This window comes from Lactuca serriola, chromosome 8, assembly GCF_051521515.1.
Source record: "Lactuca serriola cultivar US96UC23 chromosome 8, Lser_US96UC23_V15, whole genome shotgun sequence".
Taxonomy (NCBI): Eukaryota; Viridiplantae; Streptophyta; class Magnoliopsida; order Asterales; family Asteraceae; genus Lactuca; species Lactuca serriola.
In genome coordinates, this window is record NC_136415.1 from 319594738 (window position 1) to 319621130 (window position 26393).

A 26393-nucleotide genomic window follows, 5' to 3' on the forward strand; every position below is an offset into this window, starting at 1 on the left:
TTGGTTTATTGGCATTTATATGTAGTGGTTCCGAGATTCAAGTGAACTTGAAGAACCAAGTATACTAGTTATAGTTTCAACTTTGACTTAAGTTTCAAGAGACTCCGACCTAATTTTTACTACTAGGTCAAGTGCATAATGTGTGTATATAATTCATGAAAAGGTGTTCGAGTCAAATAGTGACCCGAATATGGATAGCCTCTACAGTTAAGTAGTTGTAGAATTCACATATCAATGTGAAATCTATGTACATTATCCATTGTTCCTATTTGTTTCCAAGTTTCTACTAGGTTATAACTTAGCTTCTAGTTACTATGTCTAATATGTGTTGTGCCTATATGTGCAACTAAGTTTATCAATTTTAGAACCGACTCAAATTTTGACAGTTTTCACATATACTGTCTTTGTTACTTATGCTGTTATAGTACTCTGTATATATATATGCTGATTTTATGTTCTTATACTGAGACGTGTGATATAATGTATTTTTTCTTGTGATTATGTTATATATTATCATGTCCATTGTTGAGATAGCACCAGAGGGTCCACCCGAGTTGTGGGACCGAAGGGTTCCACTGAGACACATTGACTGAATTGTCTTATTCGAGATATAGCCATCAGAAGCTAATGAGATGTATGTGGTAGTTTGGGGACTCATTAAGCTTCATGCTTACCGTGTTATGTGTTATGTGTTTCAGGTACTTCTCAGGATCACAGGAAGGCGTCAGCTCGATTGTACACACGAGATGGAGTTGTGTTTTAAGGATCCTGGATTTTATTCAAATCATTATGACAAGTGTTTTTGATAATTGATATTGAGATTTTGTAAGATGTGTTGATGATATTTATGTGATTTTAAAAATGAAAAATTTGTGTTAAAATTTACGGTGTTACAAGTTGGTATTAGAGCCTTGGTTTGAGGGATTCAGATGTGCTCTCAGGTATGTCTGAACTCAAACTGAGGATTTGAGAAAATTTATAAAAATAAATGATTTTTCTAGAACAAGTAAGAGTTTTAAAGAGAAAACGAGATGGAGCAGTGTGTATAATCGGCTAGAGTCCAAACGGTGATTTCCGAAAGTACCATTATTTGTTTTTATTATGAGATATTTATGGGATATTAGAGCTGCATGCTAGATGATAGGCTAGTTATTTCAGAAATTAGGGTAGAGTTGCCTGATTCATGATGCCTTAGCCTAGGGGAGGCTATTAATTGATAGTATCTGCTATTTGCTCTGTATGTGTTGAGTAGATGTACCTAGCAGGAATCTTTTAGAGGGAGTCTTGAGTTGAGGAGTAATCTAGGAGAGATACCTAGACGAGCATTTGAGGCATTTACTGAGAGAGTAGCTAGAGATCCACGAGAGGTAAGATTGCCTAAGTTCGGTGATGCCTTTTGAGTTATGAGAAGAGCGAGTGGAGTGGTATGCTAGAGAGGTTTCATATGCTGGTTATTCGATGCCCGAATGTTGCTTGCTTTGTGCTTTGTAGAACTCTCGAATGATGGGAATTAGCTACTAAGTGAATATCACGATATTCAAGAGGTAGATAGTTGGCATCATGAGGAGTTCTTCAACAGCTGATGGCAGAGAAGTGTGAGAACCTAGAGAGTAATTCTAGTTCGATGAGTATGTTGTTTAGAGGTGAGTATTCGCTAGAGAGCGAGCATGTGTAATGGGAATGGTGATCGAGAATGTTGAGCAGTTACTTAGAAAGTCTAGGACGCTCCGTATGGAAAGTATGGGTAGATGTGGCAGGTAGTATGGGTATGTACTACTGAAAGCAGAGGACCCATACTCGATACAGGGAGAATTCTAGAGGTTCTAAGTAGCAGGATGTGGAGAAATAACATGGTCCGGGTACCATGATTCGTAGCAGCGTGTGTTTTCGCCTTTATCAGTTATCCGATTGTGATTGTTCAGACTAGAAGTGGATATGGGTGATTATGGGGCCCGAGTGCCATATCGGTTGAGCTTAAATGGAGATGATGGATCGTGGAGGTTTGCAGTCTGAGTTGAGTGGTCGGGCGATGGCCTGTGATGTCAAAGTTCTATTTTGAGGATTATATTATTCCTACTTCTAATTTTGAGAGGATGGGTGAGTGAGTACACTCTTATGTCGGGAATGAGTCATCAATGGGGACTGTGACAGTGAGGGCTCGAGCATGCCTTGTATGAGTTTGGTAAGTCGTATGTGAGGGTGAGGTGTCCCGTGCTATGTCGATTCTTATAGTGGGGGTGATTATTAGGGATTCAGAGAATGAAGTGTGTGATGGTCCATTATTTCCAGAAAAGGAGAAAGTGTTATCCTAGGACTGTCGGAATAATTGTGTGTGCAACCGAACGAGGTTCTGGGAAACTGGAGATAGTCACATTGGAAAGTTCTGAGGATTTCATTGGAGATTCGGGATATATGGAGTTGCTTGGTCTCTCTTTGGAAGATCATCAAGTGTTACGTAGTACATTCTAAGAGTCAAGTGCGATGTATCTGGTCAAACAGTCTGTGGAGTAGACTGATGATAGGTCAATTGGTGATGGTTGAATCCTGAGTGGGGGAGAACTAGGTATTATGTTGAGAGGATCAACAATATGTTCAAGTTGCGGTTAGAAGATTTGGTTATGGGGATTTGTGGTAGGGACATATGAGACTTGGGTTTATTGGTAGATGAGGCAAGGTGCAGAGCGAGATGGTGCATAATGTATGTGTTCCGAAAGAACAAGTGTATCCACGACAAGTAGCCGTGGGTCAGGGATTTTATGGTGGTCAGGGACTCTTCGAGGTTGCAATGGTTGAGTTCGAGGCGGTTGGTTCGTTGAGGTCCAATTTTAACTTTTAGGATTTTCTAGTTCAATGTATAGATTGTTATCTATACTCCGGGAGGAGCAACAATTGATTTTTCAATTAGTTTCAGATTCGATATGAGTAGCTTCGCATGGGTTTTGATCAGTCATATGATGGGGTTTTGGATGGTCGTCAATGTTTTCTCAGTCATTTACGATTCCTCCATGTTTCAATTTGTGAGTGGAGTATTTCGAGGTTATGAGTTGTGCAAGAGGAAGATCAGTTGTTGAGGTAAGCGAGCGTGAGATTCTGTGATGGTGTATCAGGGTATCCAAGTATGATGCCCTAAGTTATTGGATTATTTTGAGACTCGAGTTTATGAGATGGTGAGTGGAATACTGAGTAACTATTGTTGAAGTGGGAACCCATCAGCTAATTGTCATCGGATGGGGATTGTCCAAAAATGTGAATTGTATCGAGAGAAAGTGCGTTGTTGCGAAATTATCGTCAGGAGTAGTGATGCTCAGTCTGGATTGGTGGGTGAACTTGTCCATGATGGATCATGGAGCATGAGTTTAGTGAGCTCAATATGGCGATGGCTTAATGATGACATTGTGGGGTGGTAAGATAGTGGAAGGATCCAGGTAGGGGTAATCACTTTGTAATATTAGGGAAACCATCAGAGAGCCATGGTTGTGAGTAAATGATGTAAGCCTGCGGGGAGCCATAGAATTCACGAATTAGTAAGTGAGTGTCGCAAGTCTGTAGGGAGCCGTAGAACTCATTAGTTAGTAAGACAGTGTTATAACACTGCGGGGAGCCGTGGTATTCATTAGTCAGAGCATGACACATAGGAGTTCTTAGGCTTGTATAGCCTTGACGACTGAGTCTTTGGGAACCTGGTTGTTGGGCTAGGGGCGATACTGGGGTCTCCAAGATGATCGGGATCCGTTATATCGCGAATTAAGGAGAGGTTGTGGAAAATCAGAAGGAATTGGAGAAGTAATGTATGCATAGATTCGCGGATTACGGGTCATGAGTTGAGTATCAGATTGGATATGAGTGGTTCCAATTTTGTTGTCGAAACAGACTGTTGAGTGTGAGATTGGCACTATATGTGTAAAGGATAGATGAGTTGGCATTTCAGATTCCTGATGGATTTCATTTTGAGTGGTTGGTTTGCATATGATGTTCTAGACTTGAGAGGGTCAGTTCGATTGGTTTGAGAAGGACCGTATCATCCATGGAGTTAGTGACTGTTAGACAAAAAAGGTTGGGAATGATGTGTATCTACAGATCGGTTTTAATATTGTTTGGAGTAAAGCAAACTTAGTGGTGGAATGTGCAATGTGGTTGGTTGGGATAGCTCAGTTGGATTGAACGGCTGGGGTTATGCTCAGACTTGTGGCCATACCGTTCAAGTTGTCGGGCGTGTAAGGGATGGTAAGGAATGATTTCGAGAACGAAATCTAATTTAGGTGGGGGAGAATCATAACATCTCGTTTATTAAATAAATAAATAATATTTAGCGGGGTGAGGGTGTTAGGGAGCCAATTGATATAATTTTTGACCAGAGGGTCTTGTTCACGTTACTGACCGGAGGGTCATAATTACATTATTGACTGGAGGGTCTTAATACATTGTAGACTGGAGGGCCTTAGTACATTTTAGGCTGGAGGGTCTTAGTACATTATTGACCAGTGGGTCTTATTTGTTTATAATGTGATATGTGTTATTGTGCATACTGTATTTGTGACTTATGATGTTATAATACTCTGTGTATATGCTGATCTTATGTGCTTATACTGAGACGTGTGATATCATGTATTATATCTTGTGATTATGCTATATATTATCATGTGAATTGTTGAGATAGGACCAGAGGGTCCACCCGAGTTGTGGGGCCAGAGGGTTCCACTGAGACACGTTGACCGAAGGGTTTGATTCGAGATATAGCCATGAGAAGATAATGAGATGTGTGTGGTAGTTTCTGGACTCACTAAGCTTCGTGCTTACCGTGTTATGTGTTATGTGTTTCAGGTACTTCTCAGGATCACGAGAAGGCGTCGGCTCCATTGCACACACGAGATGGAGTTGTGTTTCGAGGATCCTGGATTTTATTCAAATAATTATGACACGTGTTTTTGATAATTGATATATTGATATTTTGTGAGATGTGTTTATGATATTTATGTGATTTTAAAAATGAAAAATTTGTGTGAAAATTTACGGTGTTACATTGTTTTTATTATATAAATGGCATTCAAATTTCCAACTTTAAGAAAGGGATATTTTAAGGCAAATAACGTAGTTTATTTGACATATGTGAACCTTATTTATATGTAAAGGAATCCTAATGATATCTTCATTAAAGTGTAGAGAAAATAATTATGGTACTATACACTTTGGTGTACGACTTCCTTTATAATGAATGTCTGAGATTAAACACTAGACACCAAATCAACTTTTTTAACAACTATAGTAGTCATAATTATATTTTACGTGGTAAAGCATAATTGTGAAATCTTTGTTGAACGTTTCAAAAGTTGAGATACAATCCCGTAAGAACCATCTAAGTCCTTAATGATAATAAAGAATGAATTAAATCTTACTTAGTATGATTTACTTTCTAATCGGTAGAAATATCCTCATTTAATCCTTTTCGGATAATACTTCAATCACTATTAATTGTATCTTGAATACAAATACCAACTAATAAGTAGATTAAACACTTTATAAGACTTAGTATGGAAAGGCTCCATCCTTATCTTACTTAATGTTTTATGGATTTGAAGTCGATGTCGGACTAAAGCTTCTAAACCTAAAATCTACTAAATAAATATTTGTCTAATACTCTAAATGTGGCTCAGATTGTTATATGAAAACCCACCAAGAATAGGTTCCTTTATTCTTGTGAAAGCTACGTTAGTAGAAAGCAAGATTCTAATGACAAAGAAAGTTGGAGGTACATGGAACTTGAAGAAGCTCAAGAACCATAACCTTATGTATTAACTAGTTGACACTAGTTTTAACAAGGATTGTTAAAATTGAATAATAGCTATTCACAAACACAAATTGTTCGCATTAATGGCAGAAATCATTTATGACTTGAGAAATGTGGAATCTCTCACTGATGAGCTTTTATTGATGGTTTTTGTAAAATCCATCAAATACCACAATGCTATTTCATCTCCCGAATTTGATAAATGACTTAGAGTCAAAAATATGAGATGTAATCCATGTATGAGAATCAAGTATGGGCTTGATTAAATTTTATCCCTATAGCAAGGCTATAAAGAATAAATGATTCTTCTGGAAATATTAAATTACACGGATAACCATATACATTTAAAGCAAGACTTGTAGTAAAAGGATTCTCTCATACTCATGTCATTGACTATGGTCCTCATCATACTCATGACATTGACTGTGATCAAACTTTTTTCACAATTAGCTATGACTAGATCAACAAGGATATTATTTACTATAAATTCATATTCTTAATATGAGATATAGAAAATAGATTTCAAGGAAGACCGCTTTTCTTAATCGACATCTACTATAAGATATCTATATAGCTTAGCGTGGAGGTTTTGTTAATCCATATTTTCCAAAACAAAATGTGTAGAGCTTAACATCCACTTGTGGGTATAAAGCAAACATCTCAATGTTGCAATCATCACTTTAATGTAAAACCACAAGGTATGTTTTTACATCAAAATGAATAGAACATGTGTGTTTACTAAGAACTAGTGGGAGCATAGTGAAATTCCTAAACTTGTATGAATGAGACATACTTAATTGTTTGAAATCACATTGTGACTAAGCAAGGCCGTTTTCACCTTGGCTCAAAAAGTGTTTCTAAAATGAAAGACTTAGGAAGGAGAAGATACATTCTTGGAATGTAAAATATATAAGTGATAGATAAAATGAATACTAAAAATTTCATGTCCTTATACATATATTGGTAATATCTTGAAAGGGATCCAGACACAAGATTCTTTTGGAGAATTCTTGGCATTGTCATATGGCACCATTTTGAGCTAGCCTCAAAAGTACACATCTCATAGGCTTGAACTAAATGAAATGATTTATATTCTATTTTCTTGGCAAATAAATTCATCATTATGCATAGGACATGGTATTTGATCATGTTGTAAGCATGTCAAAGGATACTAATTGAATATATGGTTTTGTCACTGGATGACTAAGAGAGCATTCTAAGAGTACTTTAGAAGAACTAAGAGAATGTATGTGAGACAATTAGTTTAGAAAGGATCTTTATAAAAAGAGCAACAAAAGATGTTGATTTATAAATAGATATAAATAATTATGAATTATAATTGGATTTTGACTTCGTTATGGAATAAAAAGTAAGTTTTGTTGGAATGAGGTCCAAGCAAAACATAATGACACAGTCTGTTACAAAATAAGAATACACTACTTTAGAAGTTGAATTCAAATATGATTGGATGAATGGGATCATTAAAAAACTATGTTGATTTCTGCCATTCAAGGATCACATTGAAATCTTTGTGACTTCGAGGGTATACTTAATCAAGCTAAGATACCCAATGTCACAAAAGAGCACCAATCATATTCTCCAAGATATTTAATTACACTTAGAGTAAAGTTAAGTATGGAGATGATAGTATTCACATAAGGTCATTCTTTTAAGCTAAGTATGAATGGTCACACGTCATCTATATGACTTTATTATTCTTGAAATTGGTTTTTGATTTGGATTTAGTATTTAGATATTAGAACATTATAAGAAAAACTATTAGATAATGTTATGATATATTGGGATATAGTCATCACATTAATACGTGTTGTGTTCTATATTAACATGTTTAATCCATGAATAATGTTATTACTCTTAAAGTTCATAGTCAGTAATAATTGTGGGATAAATTATGAAGTAAGACTAATATTAATTGGATTTGTTGACTCCTACTAGATGAAAGTAGGCAAGTGGTTATAACCAAGTTTCATAGGGACTTGTCAAAAAACTAGTATTGAACTAACCTGCATCAAAATCATCTCATGGGCCGCTATCAAGAATGATACTTGATTAAATGGTACTATCTTTGTATACTTAACACCTGATATACATAGTGGGACTTCAGTGTAGGGATTACAATGGTTTGATATAGTCAAATGTTGTTCCTTAACTAGGCGGTTATAAAATCCATTTTTCAGGTATAGTGTGAACTATGCAAGAGGCTTATGTAGTCAAGATGGGATTTGTTCCGGTTATGTGTTGAGAGTTAGATATCTAAGGTGCCTCACCAAAAGTTGAACAACTAATGAGTTGATCGCGATCTGTATCTCATGTTGAACATGATGTCTGTTGCAAAGGGATAACTGATAAACTTACCTTATACAAATATTGTAGCTTTGAGCTTTTTGGGAATTGGTTATTGATAGAATGGCACAAAATTGTATGTTTTTGGGGAAGTGAAATGTTGCTAGACGTTCACCACTCTCTATATGAGTCTAATATGAATCTTACGCAAGTGGGAGACTCAAAGGTCTAGTATTCTCAAGAGTCATATTAAGTTGATATTGATAATTAACATATGATACTAATGGGTTACACTAACAACAACTTGATATAATTGATTATTTATTAGAAATTGGTTTTAATAAATTATAATATCTAGAATTTCAGGTATTATATTTATTCATTTTATTTTGAGTTTTGTGGAAGACCTCCGCGAGTTGGTGTGAAGACTCGCCGAGTAGAGACGCGATTTCTCACCCGGATTAATGACCGGACTCGACGAGTCACATTGGTGGACTCGGCGAGTCTGCGTTGTTTAATGAAACCCTAATTTCTCGGGTTTGGGGCCTATTTAAAGGGCCTTATGGCCGTCATTTGTGCTCACCAGTCCCCAGAGTGAAACCCTAGTGAGCTTGAGCGTTTGGAGTGGGATAAGGAGCCATTATTGACCTTGGAGGTGTTATCTAGCAAGGGAAAGGAAGCAATAGCCAACGGGAAACAAGAGGATCAACTTCCTAAAGATCTGAGGTCCAGAACATCACGTTTGAGGTACTATTTTCGAACCATTCTCTGTTATGGTGATGTTCATGTTGATCTAGGGCTTATTGAGCCCTTTTGTGGCTAGATCTAGTGCTTCCTTGGTCCCTTAAGCGAATTAGGTTCTGGATCTGGACCCTTGGAGGTCCAGAGTGTCCCTTTGTCCAAGCTTTTTATGAATCCATGAAAGTTTTGGATTGGGGTATTTGTGCTTGAGGTCAAAACACCATTTACGAGTGATTAGGTGTGTTATGAGCGCCAAGACATGAACTTTACGTGATGAATAAGCTTGGAAGGACTGGATCTATGAGTTAGTGAAGTAGATCTGACCTCAAAAGGTCGTTTGGGGTTGTGCATGGAATGCACTCGCCGAGTCCATTTCCAGACTCGACGAGTTGGTGTGGGTTGTTCAGTGATTTCGAACCAGGGTTTGAGTAACCGAGTCGGGTGAGTGACTCGGTGAGTCGGAAGGAACTCAGAGGAATCGGGTCCCCGTAGAGACTCGGCGAGTCTACACCAGACTCGGCGAGTTGAGTTGACCGTTGACCATTGACCAGAGTTTACCAATGTTGACTTGATAGGGTTAGTCAACCTTAGTTGGGAAAGTGTTAATTAGAGATGTATTGTGTTATAGGAGGACTATAGCTCGGGAGATCGAGCACTAGTGATTTCAGGGATTTGCGAGTTATCGAGATACACGAGGTGAGTCTTCTCACTATACTTTACCTTGAGTAGGTAATCAGAGTTATGTGACAGAGTATTTGTATGCTATATGTATGTTATGTGTTGTACTGCATTATTTCTATGTGATTTATGTTGTGCATGTTTATAGAGTTGGAACTGGAAGGTTCACAGAGTTAGAACCAGAGGGTTCATAGAGCAGGGTCCACGGACCCACAGAGTTATAGCCTCGAGTGGCTAATATGTGCTATGTGTGGTATTTTGGGGAACTCACTAAGCTTTGTGCTTACAGTGTTTGGTGTTATTTGTTTTAGGTACTAGTGATGACCGCGGGAAGGCACCGGCCTGATCAGTACACACACGAGATTTTTATGTTATGGGATCTTGGGATTTTTATATGTTATGAATTTGAGTGTCAAACACTGATGTTTTTATGAATACTAAATGAATTATGCTTTTATAAAATGCGAAAAATTGTTTTGAAATTTACGGTGTTGCAAGTTCGTATCAGAGCCTTGGTTTGAGGGATTCGAGTACATCTTCGGGCGTATTTGAACTCAAACTGAGGATTTAAGAAATATTTTCAAAAGGAGTAAAAGATTTTTGGAAAACGTAGAGCAGAGTCGTGTGTACGATCAGTCCGCGCCCAAACGGTGATTTCCCAAGATACCCTCATATTATGAGTTATGATATTGATATGATGTATTCTCATGCTAGAGTAGGCTAGGTACTCCTATTAGGACTAGAGTGGCCTGATTTGTGATGCCTTAGCCTAGGAGAGGTGAGCTGCTATGAGATGATTGAGAGTGAGTAGGTAGCAGCGAGGAGCTTATGAGAGATCTGTTAGAGAGTGGATTATGCATAATAGAGTACTTGGAGCTTGGGATCCGAAGAGGAGGACTTGGGGTGTATTCTGATATGGTGCGGACAGTAGTATTGGGCCCGTACTACTGAAAGCACCGGGGCGGTGTACAGAAAAAGTAAGAATCTTTGGAATGCTAAGGATCAAGGAGGGATGAGTTGTCGAGTGTGAGTATGCTCGAATGGATTCTAATTTATCATATGTTGTATTTCAGAGGTAGATCATGGTGAGCACACGTCTTATGCTTGAGAGTAGTGGGGCCAGTCTTGAGGAGATCCGCCGGATCATCCATGAGGAGGTGGCAGCGGCCATTAGGGCAGAGATACCAGAGATGTTCGGGTCTATTAAGACCACGTTGATTAAGACTTTCAACGAGTGTTATGCTGCTCTTTCTGAGGCTACTGTTGCAGCGGCCACCACAGCTATTGCTGCCGCGAGGCCGCAGGGTGGTGATGCGTTGCTGTTCCGAGAGTTCAGCAACACAAAACCGCCGGAGTTTGACGGGACCCAGGACCCGGTGGCGGCTATGAGATGGATTTCAGACATAGAGGGGTGTTTCCTTACTTGCTCATCTCCTGAGCATTTGAGAGTCCGGTTCGCGCTGAACCAGCTTCGCTTGGGAGCGAAGGGCTGCTGAGCTTGCGGCAGTGACCTGGGAGAGGGTCACTGCCATGTTCCGAGATGAGTATGTTCCCCAGGTGAAGAGGGAGCATTTGGCCCAAGAGTTTCTGACCCTCAAGCAGGGTACTGAGTCTATTACGGTGATTACCAGGATGTTCCACGAGAGGGCGATGTTCTGCCCTGAGCACGTGTCCACTAAGCAGGCACGTATGAGCCGATATTTGAGTATCTTGAGGAGAGACATTCGGGAGTTTGTGGCGAACTTCTCGTACCGTACATTTGTCGAGCTTCAGGAAAATGCCCGGAAGAGGGAGATTGAGCTAGAGACTCAGGCTAGGGAGGAGGCGGAGTCTCAGGGGAGGGATCGGTGACCGGCACAGTCCCAGCTAGCAGCAAAGCGGGCCAAGCCCGCTGATCTCAAATCAGGGAGCCAGAAGGGCCGCACTTGTGGAAAGTGCGGCAAGGGTCATGATGGAGTTTGTAGAGCTAGATCTTGCTACAAGTGTGGCAAGGAGGGGCATATGGCCAAGGACTGCCCCAAGGGGTTTGCAGTGTGTTTTCACTGCAACCAGACCGGACACCGGAAGGCAGGGTGTCCGCAGTTGCGGGGATCAGCTTAGGGAGCACCTCAGGGATCTGCCCCTACCGCCATCAGAGCTACCGAGAGTCGGCCAGTGAAGGCCGAGACGCCGAGGGCACGAGGGAGAGCCTTTCAGTTTACCGCAGAAGAGGTCCGTGCAGCGCCTGATGTCGTGGCTGGTATGTATTCTTCGTGTATTTATTTTGATGTTGAGATATTATGCTTATATTATGTTATGTGTAGGTACTTTTCTTGTGAAATTTGTACTTGCCTTGGTGTTATTTGACTCGGGTGCAAGTCGGTCTTTTGTATCTTTGGCTTTTAGTCAACAGATCAGTATTAGTTGTGAGGCGTTGAGTCGGCCTCTGAGAGTTTCCATAGCTGACGAGAGAGTGATATATGCCACGGAGGTGATCCGTGGGTGCATATTTGAGATTTTCGGTGTTGAGTTCCCGATTGATTTTGGTTCCTATTACGATAGGTGATGTCTTTGTCATTGTTGGCATGGACTGGTTGAGCAGATTCGGTGCGGGTATCGACTGCGAGCGACAGCTGGTGACCATACGAGACCCCAGTGGGGGAGTTTTACGGTGTATGGCGAGGGTACACATTCTGGGCCAGCGTTTTGTTTGGCCGCTAGGGTGGGGCGGTGTCTACAGCAGGGCTGTAAGGGCATTGTGGCATATGTGATGGATACGCGGGTTGATTCAGAGAGGCCGAGGTCAGTTGAGGAGGTTCTGATAGTGCGTGAGTTCCCAGATGTATTTCTAGAGGAGTTGCCGGGTGTGCCTCCCGTGAGGCAGGTGGAGTTCAGTATCGATTTGGTTCCAGGGGCCGCGCCTATTGCCAAGGTGCCTTATCGCCTTGCACCTCCAGAGATGCAAGAGTTATCCTCGCAACTTCAGGAGCTACTGGGAAAGGGATTTATTCGGCCGAGCAGCTCGCCGTAGGGAGCGCCTATCCTTTTTGTCAGGAAGAAGGATGGTTCACACCGGATGTGTATTGATTACCGGGAGTTGAACAAGTTGACGGTCAAGAACCGTTACCTGTTGTCGAGGATCGACGATTTGTTCGATCAGTTGCAGGGAGCATCTTGGTTCTCCAAGATCGATTTGAGGTCTGGATATCATCAGGTGAGGGTGCGAGATGAGGACATCCAGAAGACAGCGTAAAGGATGCGTTATGGGCATTACGAGTTTGTGGTGATGCCCTTTGGGCTCACCAATTCCCCGGCAGTGTTCATGGATCTCAGGAACCGAGTGTGCATGCCGATGTTGGATCGGTCGGTGATTGTATTCATCGACGACATTTTGGTATATTCGAGATCTAGAGAGCAGCATGAGGAGCATCTGAGGGAGATCCTCGGAGTTCTGAGATCGGAGAGGCTTTATGCCAAATTCTCCAAGTGTGATATCTGGTTGAGAGAGGTCGAGTTCCTAGGGCATCTCGTTAACCAGAAAGGGATATTGGTCGACCCGGCCAAAGTTGAGGAGGTGATGAGTTGGGAGGTGCCGAGGTCACCCTCCGAGATCAGGAGTTTCTTAGGGTTGGCAGGTTATTATCAGAGATTTATCAGGGATTTCACTAAGATCGCAGTGCCACTCACCAGGTTGACCCGAAAGGGTGTCGCTTTTCCATGGGGTCCCGAGCAGCAGGCCTCCTTTGAGACGCTTCGCCAAAGGTTATGTGAAGCCTCGGTGTTAGCCCTCCCGGAGGGGATGGAGGACTTTGTGGTATACTGTGATGCGTCGATCTTGGGGTTGGGAGCGGTGCTGATGCAGAGAGGGCATGTGATAGCATATGCATCGAGGCAGCTGAAGCCTCATGAGACGAGGTATCCCACCCATGATCTAGAGTTGGGGGCAGTGGTGTTCGCCCTCAAAAGTTGGCGTCACTATCTGTATGGGGTTCGGTGTACGATATACACGGACCATAGGAGCCTGAAGTATTTGATGGATCAGTCTAACCTAAATATGCGGCAGAGGAGATGGTTGGATGTGGTCAAGGATTATGATTGTGAGGTCCTGTACCGACGCCCTGAGTTGCAGGGCGAAGAGCGCCCCATTGCGGGATGTATGTTTGCGGTTGACCGTGATGGCTCCTGTGTTGGACGCCATTCGTGGAGCACAGGCTGAGGCCGTGAGATCGGAGAACCAGAAGAGAGAGCGAGTTGTTAGATTGGTATCGGAGTTCGTTACCGATGGTCGGGGGCTTATGACATTTTAGGGGCGTATATGGGTACCGTTTGTGGGAGGGACGCGTACCATTTTAATGGAAAAGGCTCATCGGTCGAAATTCTCGATCCATCCTGGGGCCACTAAGATGTATTTAGACCTGAGGAGAGAGTATTGGTGGCCCTGTATGAAGAGGGATGTTGCGTGGTTTGTGGAGAGGTGCTTAACTTGCCGTAGGGTTAAGGCCGAGCACCAAAGACCGCATGGTAAGTTGCAGCCGTTGGAGGTTCCCGAATGGAAGTGGGAACAGATTACTATGGATTTTATCACCAAATTGCAAAGCAATGCTAGGGGAGTCGATGCAATTTGGTTGATTGTGGACAGGTTGACAAAGAGCACCCATTTCCTTGCTATAAGTGAGAGTTCTTCCGCAGAGAAATTAGCAGAGATGTACGTGAGGGAAGTGGTATCTCGGCATGGAGTTCCGATATCGATTGTTTCAGATCGGGATGTGCGTTTTACTTCCAGATTCTGGAAGAAGTTTCATGAGGAGTTGGGTACTAGGCTGCATTTTAGTACCGCATATCACCCCCAGACTGACGGACAGAGTGAGCGGACGATTCAAACGCTCGAGGACATGCTCCGGGCATGTATGTTGGACTTCGGGGGGAGTTGGGAGACATATTTGCCCTTGGCAGAGTTTTCCTACAACAACAGCCATCATTCGAGCATTGGTACGCCGCCCTTTGAGCTGTTGTATGGGAGGAGGTGTCGGACCCCCATTTGCTGGGGAGAGGTCGGGCAGCATGTTATGGGTAGCACAGAGATTGTGCTTCAGAAGACAGAGACAAGATACAGTGGGTCACGCAGAGATTGTTGACCACTCAGAGCCGCCAGAAGAGTTATGTGGATAGAAGTCGATACGAGCTCGAGTTCCAGGTCGTTGATTATGTTCTCCTGAAGGTATCTCCTTGGAAAGGAGTGATCCGATTCTGGAAGAGGGGCAAGCTAGGGCCCCGGTATATTGGGACGTTTAGAGTGATCGCGAAGGTGGGCAGGGTAGCGTATCGTTTGGAGCTACCTGCGGAATTGGAGCGGATTCATAATACCTTCCATGTGTCTCAGTTGAGGAAGTGTATAGCCGACGAGTCGGCGGTAGTGTCGTTAGAGGACATTCAAGTGGATGCGAGCCTGAACTACGTAGAGAGACCAGTTGCGATTGTGGATCCAAAGATCAAGGTTCTGAGCAACAAGGATGTGCCTCTGGTACAGGTTCAGTGGCAACATCGGAAGGGATCCGAGTTGACCTGGGAGCAAGAGCGTCAGATGCGGGAGCAGCATCCTGAGCTATTTCAGGAATGAGACTTCGAGGGCGAAGTCAGATTCAAGTGGGGGAGAATTGTAACATCCAGAATTTCAGGTATTATATTTATTAATTTTATTTTGAGTTTTGTGGAAGAACTCGGCGAGTTGGTGCGAAGACTCGTCGAGTAGAGACGCGATTTCTCACCCGGATTAATGATCGGACTCGACGAGTCACATTGGTGGACTCGGCGAGTCTGCGCTGTTTCATGAAACCCTAATTTCTCGGGTTTGGGGCCTATTTAAAGGGCCTTATGGCCGTCATTTGTGCTCACCAGTCCCCAGAGTGAACCCCTAGTGAGCTTGAGCGTTTGGAGTGGGATAAGGAGCCATTGTTGACCTTGGAGGTGTTATCTAGCAATGGAAAGGAAGCAATAGCGAAGGGGAAACAAGAGGATCAACTTCCTAAAGATCTGAGGTCCAGAACATCACGTTTGATGTACTATTTTCGAACCATTCTTTGTTATGGTGATGTTCATGTTGATTTAGGGCTTATTGAGCCCTTTTGTGGCTAGATCTAGTGCTTCCTTGGTCCCTTAAGCGAGTTAGGTTATGGATCTGGACCCTTGGAGGTCCAAATTGTCCCTTTGTCCAAGCTTTTTATGAATCCATGGAGGTTTTGGATTGGGGTCTTTGTGCTTGAGGTCAAAACACCATTTATGAGTCATTAGGTGTGTTATGAGCGCCAAGACATGAACTTTACGAGATGAATAAGCTTGGAAGGACTGGATCTATGAGTTAGTGAAGTAGATATGACCTCAGAAGGTCGTTTGGGGTTGTGCATGGAATGCACTCGCCGAGTCCATTTCCAGACTCGACGAGTTGGTGCGGGTTGTTTAGTGATTTCGAACCAGGGTTTTAGTAACTGAGTCGGGTGAGTGACTCGGTGAGTCGGAAAGGACTCAGAGGAATCGGGTCCCTAAAGAGACTCGGCGAGTCCACGCCAGACTCGTCGATTTGAGTTGATCGTTGACCATTGACTAGAGTTGACCAGTGTTGACTTGATAGAGTTAGTCAACCTTAGTTAGGAAAGTGTTAATTAGAGATGTATTGTGTTATAGGAGGACTATAGCTCGGGAGATCGAGCACTAGTGATTTCAGGGATTTGCGAGTTATCGAGATACGCGAGGTGAGTCTTCTCACTATACTTTACCTTGAGTAGGTAATCAGAGTTATGTGACAGAGTATTTGTATGCTATATGTATGTTATGTATTGTACTGCATTATTTCTATGTGATTTATACTGTGCATGTTTATAGAGTTGGAACCGGAAGGTTCACAGAGTTAGAACCACAGGGTTCACAGAGTAGGGTCCACGGACCCACAGAGTTATAGCCTCGAGTGGCTAATATGTGCTATGTGTGGTATTTTGGGGAACTCACTAAGCTTTGTGGTTATAGTGTTTGGTGTTATTTGTTTCAGGTACTAGTGATGACCGCGGGAAGGCGCCGGCCTGATCAGTACACACACGGGGATTTTTATGTTATGAGTTCTTGGGATTTTTATATGTTATGGATTTGAGTTTCAAACACTGTTGTTTTTATGAATACTAAATGAATTATGCTTTTATAAAATGCGAAAAATTGTTTTGAAATTTACGGTGTTACAATAAATATTCAATAAAACTCTTATAATTACATTGTAATTATTTATTTCATGGAAATAATAATTTTCATTAGCAAGTAACATTACATAATTTATATGTTATGAATTAAGAAGCCATGTACATTATTTTTGACTAGGTAAGCCTTTTGTCTTTTAGGAAAAGACAAAGTTTATATCTTATAAACTTTGAGTTTATAAAATATAAATTCAACTTTTCTCTTTTTAAAAGGCATGGCCGGTTTTGAAGAGAAAGTAAAAAGGTATGGCATTCCAAATTGTTTAATCAAAAGTAATGAAGCATTGTGCATGCATGGGGACAAGGTTGTCTAAAGGTCTTAATGGTTAAAGACCTTTAGATCATGTGTATGTTATAAATGGCTAAAGTCTTCCATTCTTGGGGGTGGATTACTTGCATTTTCCGAAACCTCTTCTCTCTCTCTCTCTCTCATTCTCTCTTAATTAGTTAAGAACACTTGAAGTTACTTGCATCTTCATTCCCTTTTTTAGTTCATATTGGTTATGAACTTAAAGCTTAAGGTTTAAGAGTTTTGGACTAGCATCTACATCATGTTGAGTCATTGTTGGTGTCTCAATGGTTCTATCTGCTTCATTAACTTCCAAGCCTCCCAAGAAGATCCAAAGAACAACACAGGTTGTTATTTCTTCATCCTTTCTCTGGTTGGTATTTTATATTTCTATAACTTGCAAGGAGATCCTTGGTGGGTATAAAATGTTATGTTATGTTCAATTTTTTAAGACTTCCGTTGCCAAATTTTAAAGTTTATGAAACTGTTTTTAACTAAAACCCAACACGAGTGTGCCTCGTGTTCAGCTAGGAATGCCCAGTATACTTAGTTGGGTTGACTCAGTTGGGTTGTTGACTTTGATCCTTGACCAATTATGATCAAAGGGTATTTTGGGTAATTTAATAATAAATTTAAGGTTGGCATTGATTTGAATAATAGGAGGTGATGGGTAGAGCCGGTATTCAGAGCAAAGATTTATTTAGCTTTTGAAACAATGGTTCCTTTTTGTAAACAATTATGGATAATGTATCTTTTTGAAAATCATAAATTTTTATCATTTTTGGAGTGTTACAGAAAATGTATAAGAAGTAACATGAATAGAGTTTTTATAATGTAACTGATGACTTTTAGAACATTGGCAAGCATCACACACTGAAAGTTTATTATTAAAGAACGTCATAATCTATTTGACTTTAAAAAGGATTTGACTACTTCAGAAGTTGGATGGACCAGACGTTGATGCCATTGATATATAGACACTCAAAAACTTGAGCACACCTGATGAGTAGGTTACAAGGAGGAGTGATTGATCAGTATCGGGTAAAGGCCTCACTTTCTTTTACCGAAGATGAGGGTTTTCTTTGTGACCTTGTCCTTAACAAAGAAAGCATTTGAGTGAATTTCAATGAAAACATCATTATCAGAAACAAGTTTATAAGAAGAAAGAAGATGTTTATTAATTCGAGGAACACACAAAATCTTTTAAAAAATGAGAGGTTTCCCTAAGCCAGGGATTTTACAATGAATACTATGAGAAAGTTGCAAATATGCTCCATTGGCCATCTCTACTTGATCTTTTCCCAGATATCGTTTCTACACCGTGAGACGATAATGATTGTTTGAGAGATGATCCATTGCACCAATGTCAAGGTACCAATTTAGACCATTGAAGTAGCTTCCGATCGTAGCATTATTTCCCTCATGATATTCCTCAGCCTGATAGGCATGGAAGAACCTGTTTCAACAATTTAAAGTTGTATGACCAGGGATGTCACAAAGCTGACATTGGAGACCTCCATTATTCTTGCCATGGCCTTGTCTACAGCCATAATTGCTCCCTCCACCTCTGTTGTTTCCATGTTAGTGGTTGTAAGAAGCATTGTTGTTATAATTCCCACATGAACGATTTTGCTATTGACGCGTCACATTATTAGCAGAGGTAGAGAATTTTTTCATGTTATTTATGGCTTTGACATGTGCTTCATGAGCAACAAATATGAATAGAAATCAGGAAGGGTTAGAGGTTGTTGGTTACTCAACACAGTGATGACGGTGAAGAGATCGTCATGTCTTAGTCGGCATGTCCCAAACCTACCAGGATGTATTCGTTAACCTCTTCATCGATCATGGGGTGGCCTATATTAGCCATAGTATCAATGAGAGTGGTCATCTTTTGATAGTATTATGACGCAGACATATCTCCTTTCTTTGTGGTGGAAAGTTGAGTACATAATTGGATGGAGTTGCCAAGATGTTGAACAGAAAACATTGTGTGAAGGGAAGACTATAACTCGTTGGACGTGTTTGTGCATCTCGTGAGTGGAGCAAGCACATCTTATGTCATGGAGGACATAAGAGTCTTGATAACTGCTTGATCTTGAATAAACCATGTACTATATAGAGGATTATCTATTTTTCCGACTTTTATGCACGTTCTGGAAGTTAGTTTTGCACTGGGTTTTGGTGTGGTTGTTAGAACCTGAAAGTGAACCTCTAGCAATCCGAAATTCATTTGTCAATTTCGGAGTCAAGCTAGTTCAAAAGTAAAGTTTGGTCCGGAATCAGTTCATGTCCGGACTTGAAGGTATGTTGGTGATGTGGAGATTGAGAGTGAACGCATTCTGGAATGGATGTTTATGTCTGGAATGTTTGTTGTTCTGAAATCAATATTTTGTCTTAATGTATTTAATGTAATTTGTATTTTGTTTTATTTAACTTGTCATAAGACTTATTTTTATTTATCTAGAATGTTTATGTTTGGAATGCTTGTTGTTCTGAGATTAACTCTTTTTGTCCCGTCCTTTGATTGTAATTGGTTAGTAGCATGTTTCAACCATTTCTGTGTTAAGGATAAAAGTTCTTCTATATACCACTTTTTCTTGAAGATATCTTAACTTCAAGGGCCCTTCTACTCCTTAACAAATGATTTCAATGCAAATCGCAAATAGCGTGGATGGCCCTACACGTGCCCCGTTGCTAGTTATGGAAGAATATGATCACTGGAAAGTTAGAATGGAAAGATTTTTATTAGCTAAAGAGAAAGGTGAAGCTATTTGGAGATCCGTCAAAGAAGGCCCTCATGTTCCTGTAAGAACAGTTGTAAGAGATGTTGCTGCTCAGCTTATGGGTCAAGATGAGACTCATCCAGCTCCCCTGACAGCTGATGATATTGAAAAGTTGCATGCTAATCAAGTCGCCTTCTCTGAAATAGTGTTTGGTGTTCCTCCTTTGCTCTTTAAACACATTAAAATGTGTAAATCAGCAAAAGAGACATGGGAAACTATCCAAGACTTGATTAAAGGTTCGGAAAACATGAAAGACAAGCGTTTCACTTCAGTTGTCAACGAATTTGACACCTTCACTACCACTCCTAGTAAATTAGTGGCCTCAGCCTCTAACCGTTAACGAATAGTAGTCAAAAACATGACTGCACATGGGATTTTTCGAACTCCCTTGGAGTACAATCTCAAGTTCATTAATAGCAGCGGTAAAGGAAGGGGAAGTATGAAATGTTGTCTTCAAACTAATGGATCCTTGAAAATTCTAAAACTCTATCAACTTTTTGATCAACTTCAAGGACAAGAATCCAATGTTGCTCAGACCACAAGGGAACTCTCTAGAGGTCCTCTTGCTCTTGTCAGCTCCTATGAACCAACCATTCCGAACCCTTCCACCTCGGATCCTTTCAAACCCACTATTCCATCAGTTCAATCTTCCTTACCTATTTTACCCACACAAACATATCATGTTGATGACTCCGAAGCTATAGATTATGAACTTCGTTTCCAACAAGAATTTGCTCTACTCACCATGACATACAAACCTCCCTTCAATCCTTCTTTCAAACCATACCAAAATCGATTCGATGCGCGTCACCAAAATAATCCTGAACCCTACTCTCCTCCGGAATCTCAACCAGCTTCGGAAAATCCTCCCTCATACAAACTGAACATCTTAAAACCAAAATCTACTTCAGAACCACCGCTGAATCCAAAATCAGACAAGCCAAAAATTGTGTGCCACAAGTGCAGACATGCAAACTACTTTGCAAAAGATTGCTTGGCTGATGCTCCGCAAAAGCCAACGATGAAGGACTCTGCATACTATGCCTGAAGAACTCAAGAGATCGCAAAAAGTGAAAAAGCTTTTGTAACTAATGTATCAAGGGATGTAGAAGGATATTGGTCATCAGGAGATGATGATGATATGGTGACTGAAGGAACATGTGCTTGATGGCGAGACAAACTGTTGAATGTGATGAAGGATATTGGTCCTCTTGGTCTGAAGATGAAGATGATGTTGCTGAACCACACTATTGATACATGGCCACCAATGATCCACCTGGTCGAAGCAACGTTCAGCAGGTAACATCTATGATTACTGATAATAACTTTGATTTGTCTCTTCGTGAACCTTACGTAACCCGGATCCAAACAGATATGAGCACCATCTATAGAGCCTATGAGTCAACCATAGAAGCCAGTGAGAAGAAGGAGTGTGAATTAAATCGTCTTAGGTTACGTTCTGAGGATAAAAATTTAAAAATTGAGTCTTTAGACCATGAGCTTGTAATGTCAAATGATGAATGTATCATTTTAAAAGACAAATGTGAAATCACCTATTCCGAAAGAAATGTCTTGATTTCTGATAACAAACGTCTCAATGCTAAGATAGATGCTTTGCATAATTCTATTGACATACTTGAATCAAATCTACAAATGACTCATAACTTTCGTCATCCGTGGTCAAAAGCTCCTGGTCTCGGAAGTGAGTTTCCGAAACCAATTGCTCGTCCCTTGAAGGAATTTCAAAATTTGACATTTATGGGAGAGGTTCCGAACATCAAACATTCGGACACCCTTGTTTCTCCCTTGTCACCCCTTCCTGAGACCACAGAGCACTTTGTATCCCTAATTCCTGAGTTTCAACCCATAGTTGTTAAGAGTTCTAATTCCATGAAATTTTCACCTCTGATCAGCCTGGAGCTGAATCGGACCTCTAATACTCAAAAGTTTGTCATTCCAAATCCGAAACCAAGCCCTCCTAACAAATGTGTTATTAAGAAAGTGTTTCCAAAATCAACTTCTTCTGAACCATTAGAGTGTGTTTGAGCATCCCTAGATAGTGAAGTAGATGAGACAATTTCAAGTGATTCTAAACCACAGGAAATTTCAAAATCAAATTTGGTTCCCATTAAGCCAATGTTCAACAATCCTTCAATAGGACAGACTTCGAAATCCTCATCTCAAACTAAAAGAAATCCAACGTTGAGTAGGAAGGATATAGAAGACCCTAAGGTAGAAGCTCAAAATTCTCACAAAAAGGAAGTTAAGGCTAGACAAAATTCAAGATTTCTTGAGAACTCCAAAAAGAGTGTATCTTGGAATTTTCATTCATCAACCCATAGTCAAAACTCCTTCACACCCAATAATATCCTCAAGAGACCTTCTAACTCTCTCAGTCCTATAGAACCAAAGAAAATGGTTAGTACCAATCAGCCCAAATCTTGTGTCAATACCATGTCCATCCAAAACACCTCTCCTCGGACTGTTTCATCCGCTTTCATTGCTAAATCTGATGGCACAATTTTTAAAACACAGATTTTCTAAAACAAATGTGTCATCAAGAAAATCAAAATTTTTTGAGAAAACAAAATTTTCAAAATCCTCAAAGCAGCGACTTGTATGGAAAGTCAAATCTCACATTAATAAAACAACAGTTTCGAAGATCACAGTTGCTCCCACCACTTCGGAAGTTCAATGTCCAAAGAAAACTATTATGAACCCTCAAGTCATTAAATATGACTACTGGCTAGATGAAAAGATATTAGCATTTTGTCTATTTCCTAAGAACTCAAAAGACATTTCCAGGAAACACAAAGTTGTTCCAAAGTCACAATCAATCAACAAAGCCCGTGCCTATGTCCCTAAATCTAACTCGGAGCCAAAAAAACTCCACCGCTCACTAATTTTGTAGACACTTTGTGCTTTGGAGCAAGAAACCATATGGTATATTGATATTGCTTCCTCCATGCACATGACGGGGTAGAAAGATTTTCTACGAGGTCTAAAGCTTTCTCCTAATGCTGGTTACGTGACATATGGAAACAACTCAAATTCTCAAATTTGTGGTTATGGAATTTTCACGAATGGAGATTTCGTTATCTCAAATGTGGCTTATGTAGCTGATCTGAAACATAATTTGATAAGTGTTGCTTTGTAAGTCCCCAAAATCTTCTTGTTTATCAATCAGATCCATTTGATGATGCGGAATCCCAATCAAACAGATGATGTCAGATCAAATATAAGAGAAGGAGAAGAAGAATATGATGAATCTTGTATGTATTGATATGAATGAAGATCTGGATACAAGATTCACACACACTCTTTTTTCTCTCTTTCTGTCTAGAACACCTTCAAATACACACACATAAGCTCCTCTAGACCGTACACTCTGTTTTTGTGCATCAGTCCCTCCTCAACCACCTAACACCTATATATATATATATATATATATATATATATATATATATATATATATATATATACACACTTAGAGAATATGGGCCGAATGGGTTTATGGTCGTAAACATGTTTACAGCCGTAAACAGACCATCTAGCCGTAAACCTAACCGTAAACTCATAAGCATTACTGAAAAAAATACAATATCCTAGAAAAGCAAAGTATAAACCAGATTTTTGACCCAACAATCTCCCCCTTCGTTTATAGCTGTCTTTTCTTAATTGACCCTAAACTCATAAACATTACAGAAAAAAATACGATATCCTAGAAAAGCAAAGTATAAACCATATTTTTGACCCAACAATCTCCCCCTAGGTTTATAGCTTTCTTTTCTTAATTAACCCAACAAGCTCCCCCTAAAAAGTAGCTGGCTTTTCTTGTCAATCTTCATCGAGATCTTGGTTTCAGCATTAATCTGCAAATTCTACACAACATCAAGATGAACATATAAATCTTCAATGAATGAATCCATCTTGAGCAGCTGGGTTTTTCTTCAAAAAATTGACTTTAAACACACATTGGGTGAGTAGGCTTGATGTACTGATTCTGGAAAGATAGCGCTTTCAACTTGTGAATCTTTAGAGAGAACATCAGAGAGAACAAATCTTTTGGATCACTTTAGCAGGTTCAAGATAGCAACAGACTGATTGAGGAGGCTTCAATGCAGTCTGTCACATAATCTTCAATTTCTGCTTCACCTTGCTTCTGGGGTTGAAAGATTGAATGTCGAAAGAATAATCTTCCTTTCTTTCTCCTTCGAATGATAATTCTTCGATGATCATCGATGAAGCCTTGGCTTAGAAATCTTCGACACCAGAATTCACTTTTCAAGACAAAACAAAACTAAAAGAAAATTTAGCACAAAATATTTTTTTGGGTTTTTCATATTTTCTGAAAAAAATAAAACAGAAAAAAAAATTTGGATTTTTGATTTTCTTGAACAAGAAATAAAACATAATATAACACTATCTTTTGATTTTGATTTTTTTGATTTTTTTTGTTAATTCTCCCCCTAAATTTGTGCATAGTGGAAAACTATGAACAAATATAACAAAAAAACAAAAAAAAAAATTAGGATCAAAGTTGTGAGACAGCCTGAATTTGTTTATCCGTACCTTCACCTTCAAGAATAGATCCAGTCAACTACCGGTATTATGATCCACTTAAACACGAAGAAAATTTACAAACTTTTCTAAATAAACCATTTAGCTGACGACGACCACGGATATTGTTTTCCACTTAAATCAAGCGACGACATCTACAGGCGACCTCTTAAATTGCTCAATTTTAGTTGCACTAGAATGTGTTCCCCACTTCCCGATATACTCTGGTTATCAAGAACTTCCTAAGGACTCCTTACTTTAGGTGAGTAAACAATTATTAAGGAGGAAGACAAATTTAGAGATAGATGCATATGTGGTGTCCCGGGTCGGATCGATTTCAATCACGTAGAGGGAGAAACATATGACTGATAGATAGAAAGCAAGAAAATAATTTCCTACAAACCTACTTTAACAGAACCCCCCAACAGCCCTATCAAAACCAGAATTAAGGACAAAAGTCCGTACATCAAGGAAAAGTTGAACCACAGTTCTAGATGCATATTAAATTAGTGTATTTTGTGGGTTCCCATGTTTATCTCACTTCTCAATCTACCAGAGTTTCGTATGGTCAGTCCAAACAATCTTATCCAAATTCACAATGTGAAATCCTCCGTGCCTACCAGCACATTGAACACAGAGTCTAGACAATTCGGATTCAGTCCTTTACATTGCTTTTAGACTGCCCGTTATCACTTTCTTGATATCATTTCCCTATAATAACTACTAACAAAAAACTATTAAGAAAATGAAAAATTGTCTTTAAAACAAATCATAGTAAGATAAACTCAGGTGTATAGAGAAGAAAATGCAAACCGTAATTCACCGATTGAATCTGCATCAAGAAGGTCTGAGAACAGCACGCATAATCTCAGAACAGATCCAAAAATTCTTCATGTCATTAAGCACTAACCCCATTTTCCATCTCTTCTTTTCCTCCTTTCTTTCCTTTCCCGCAAAGGACACATACTCTCGAAAAAAGTTATGGGTGTTGTATAGTTCAGAGATGTCCCTTATCATATTTCGGGATCAGCCACTACCAACAAACCAAAGTCTGATGTTATGCGTCCATAGCTGCTCTGACACAGAGCAGGATCAGTTGGTCTTTGGAACCTAGTCCATTTTGAAACCGGGTTGATCTTTTTCATCCTTGCACGGTACTCTCTCCCATGACATATCTGTTGGGTTTTAGTATACTACAACATCCTATGGTGCACATACAACCCTAAATACCTTGGATCTATGTTTTATCTAATATACATGCAAATATGAAGTTTCCAAGATATTACCCTATACTAGCATACGAATCTCATATACTTGGGTAATAAAATAGATAGAATACATACATTTTTCTGATTTAACTTGTCCTCATGAAGCTTGAGTACCTAGTGCCCCAAGTGTGACACCTCAAATGGTTCACACAACACCATGAACACTTGGAATAACCTTGAGAATAAGGATACTTTGGTTCTCTCTAGTGAAATCGGCCTTGCCCTTTTGTGTACACACACTAGTGCCAATTTCACCAAACAAGGACATCTTTATATAGTGTGGAGATTAGGGTTAAACCCTAATACCCATGACCTTTCATTTCATATTATCCATGGGTTAAACACTCCATGGCTATCCATGAAAGCCTAGCCCAACCTAAATGAACTTGGCCCATCACACAAATATATCTTAGAGTCCATATTTAATTAGTTACTTTTGATCAATTAATTAATTATAAATTAATTCTTGATCAATACTAATTAAATAATGTGATTATATATTAATATATAAGAACTTATAATATATTAATATAAATCACTAGTATCCTTTTTCCTCATCTTGTCTATCCAATTGTCCCGATGCCATGACACCTAAATGGACCATGTCAGATCGGATCAAGTCTTACCAATTATAGTTATGTTATTAGACATTAATCCAATAGTCTCCCACTTGGATAAGTCTAAAACTATTATTAAGTATGACTTCAAACCCCGACTAGCAATCATAGCTCTCAAAAGCATCTGTCGAACTCTGACCTTGTTGAT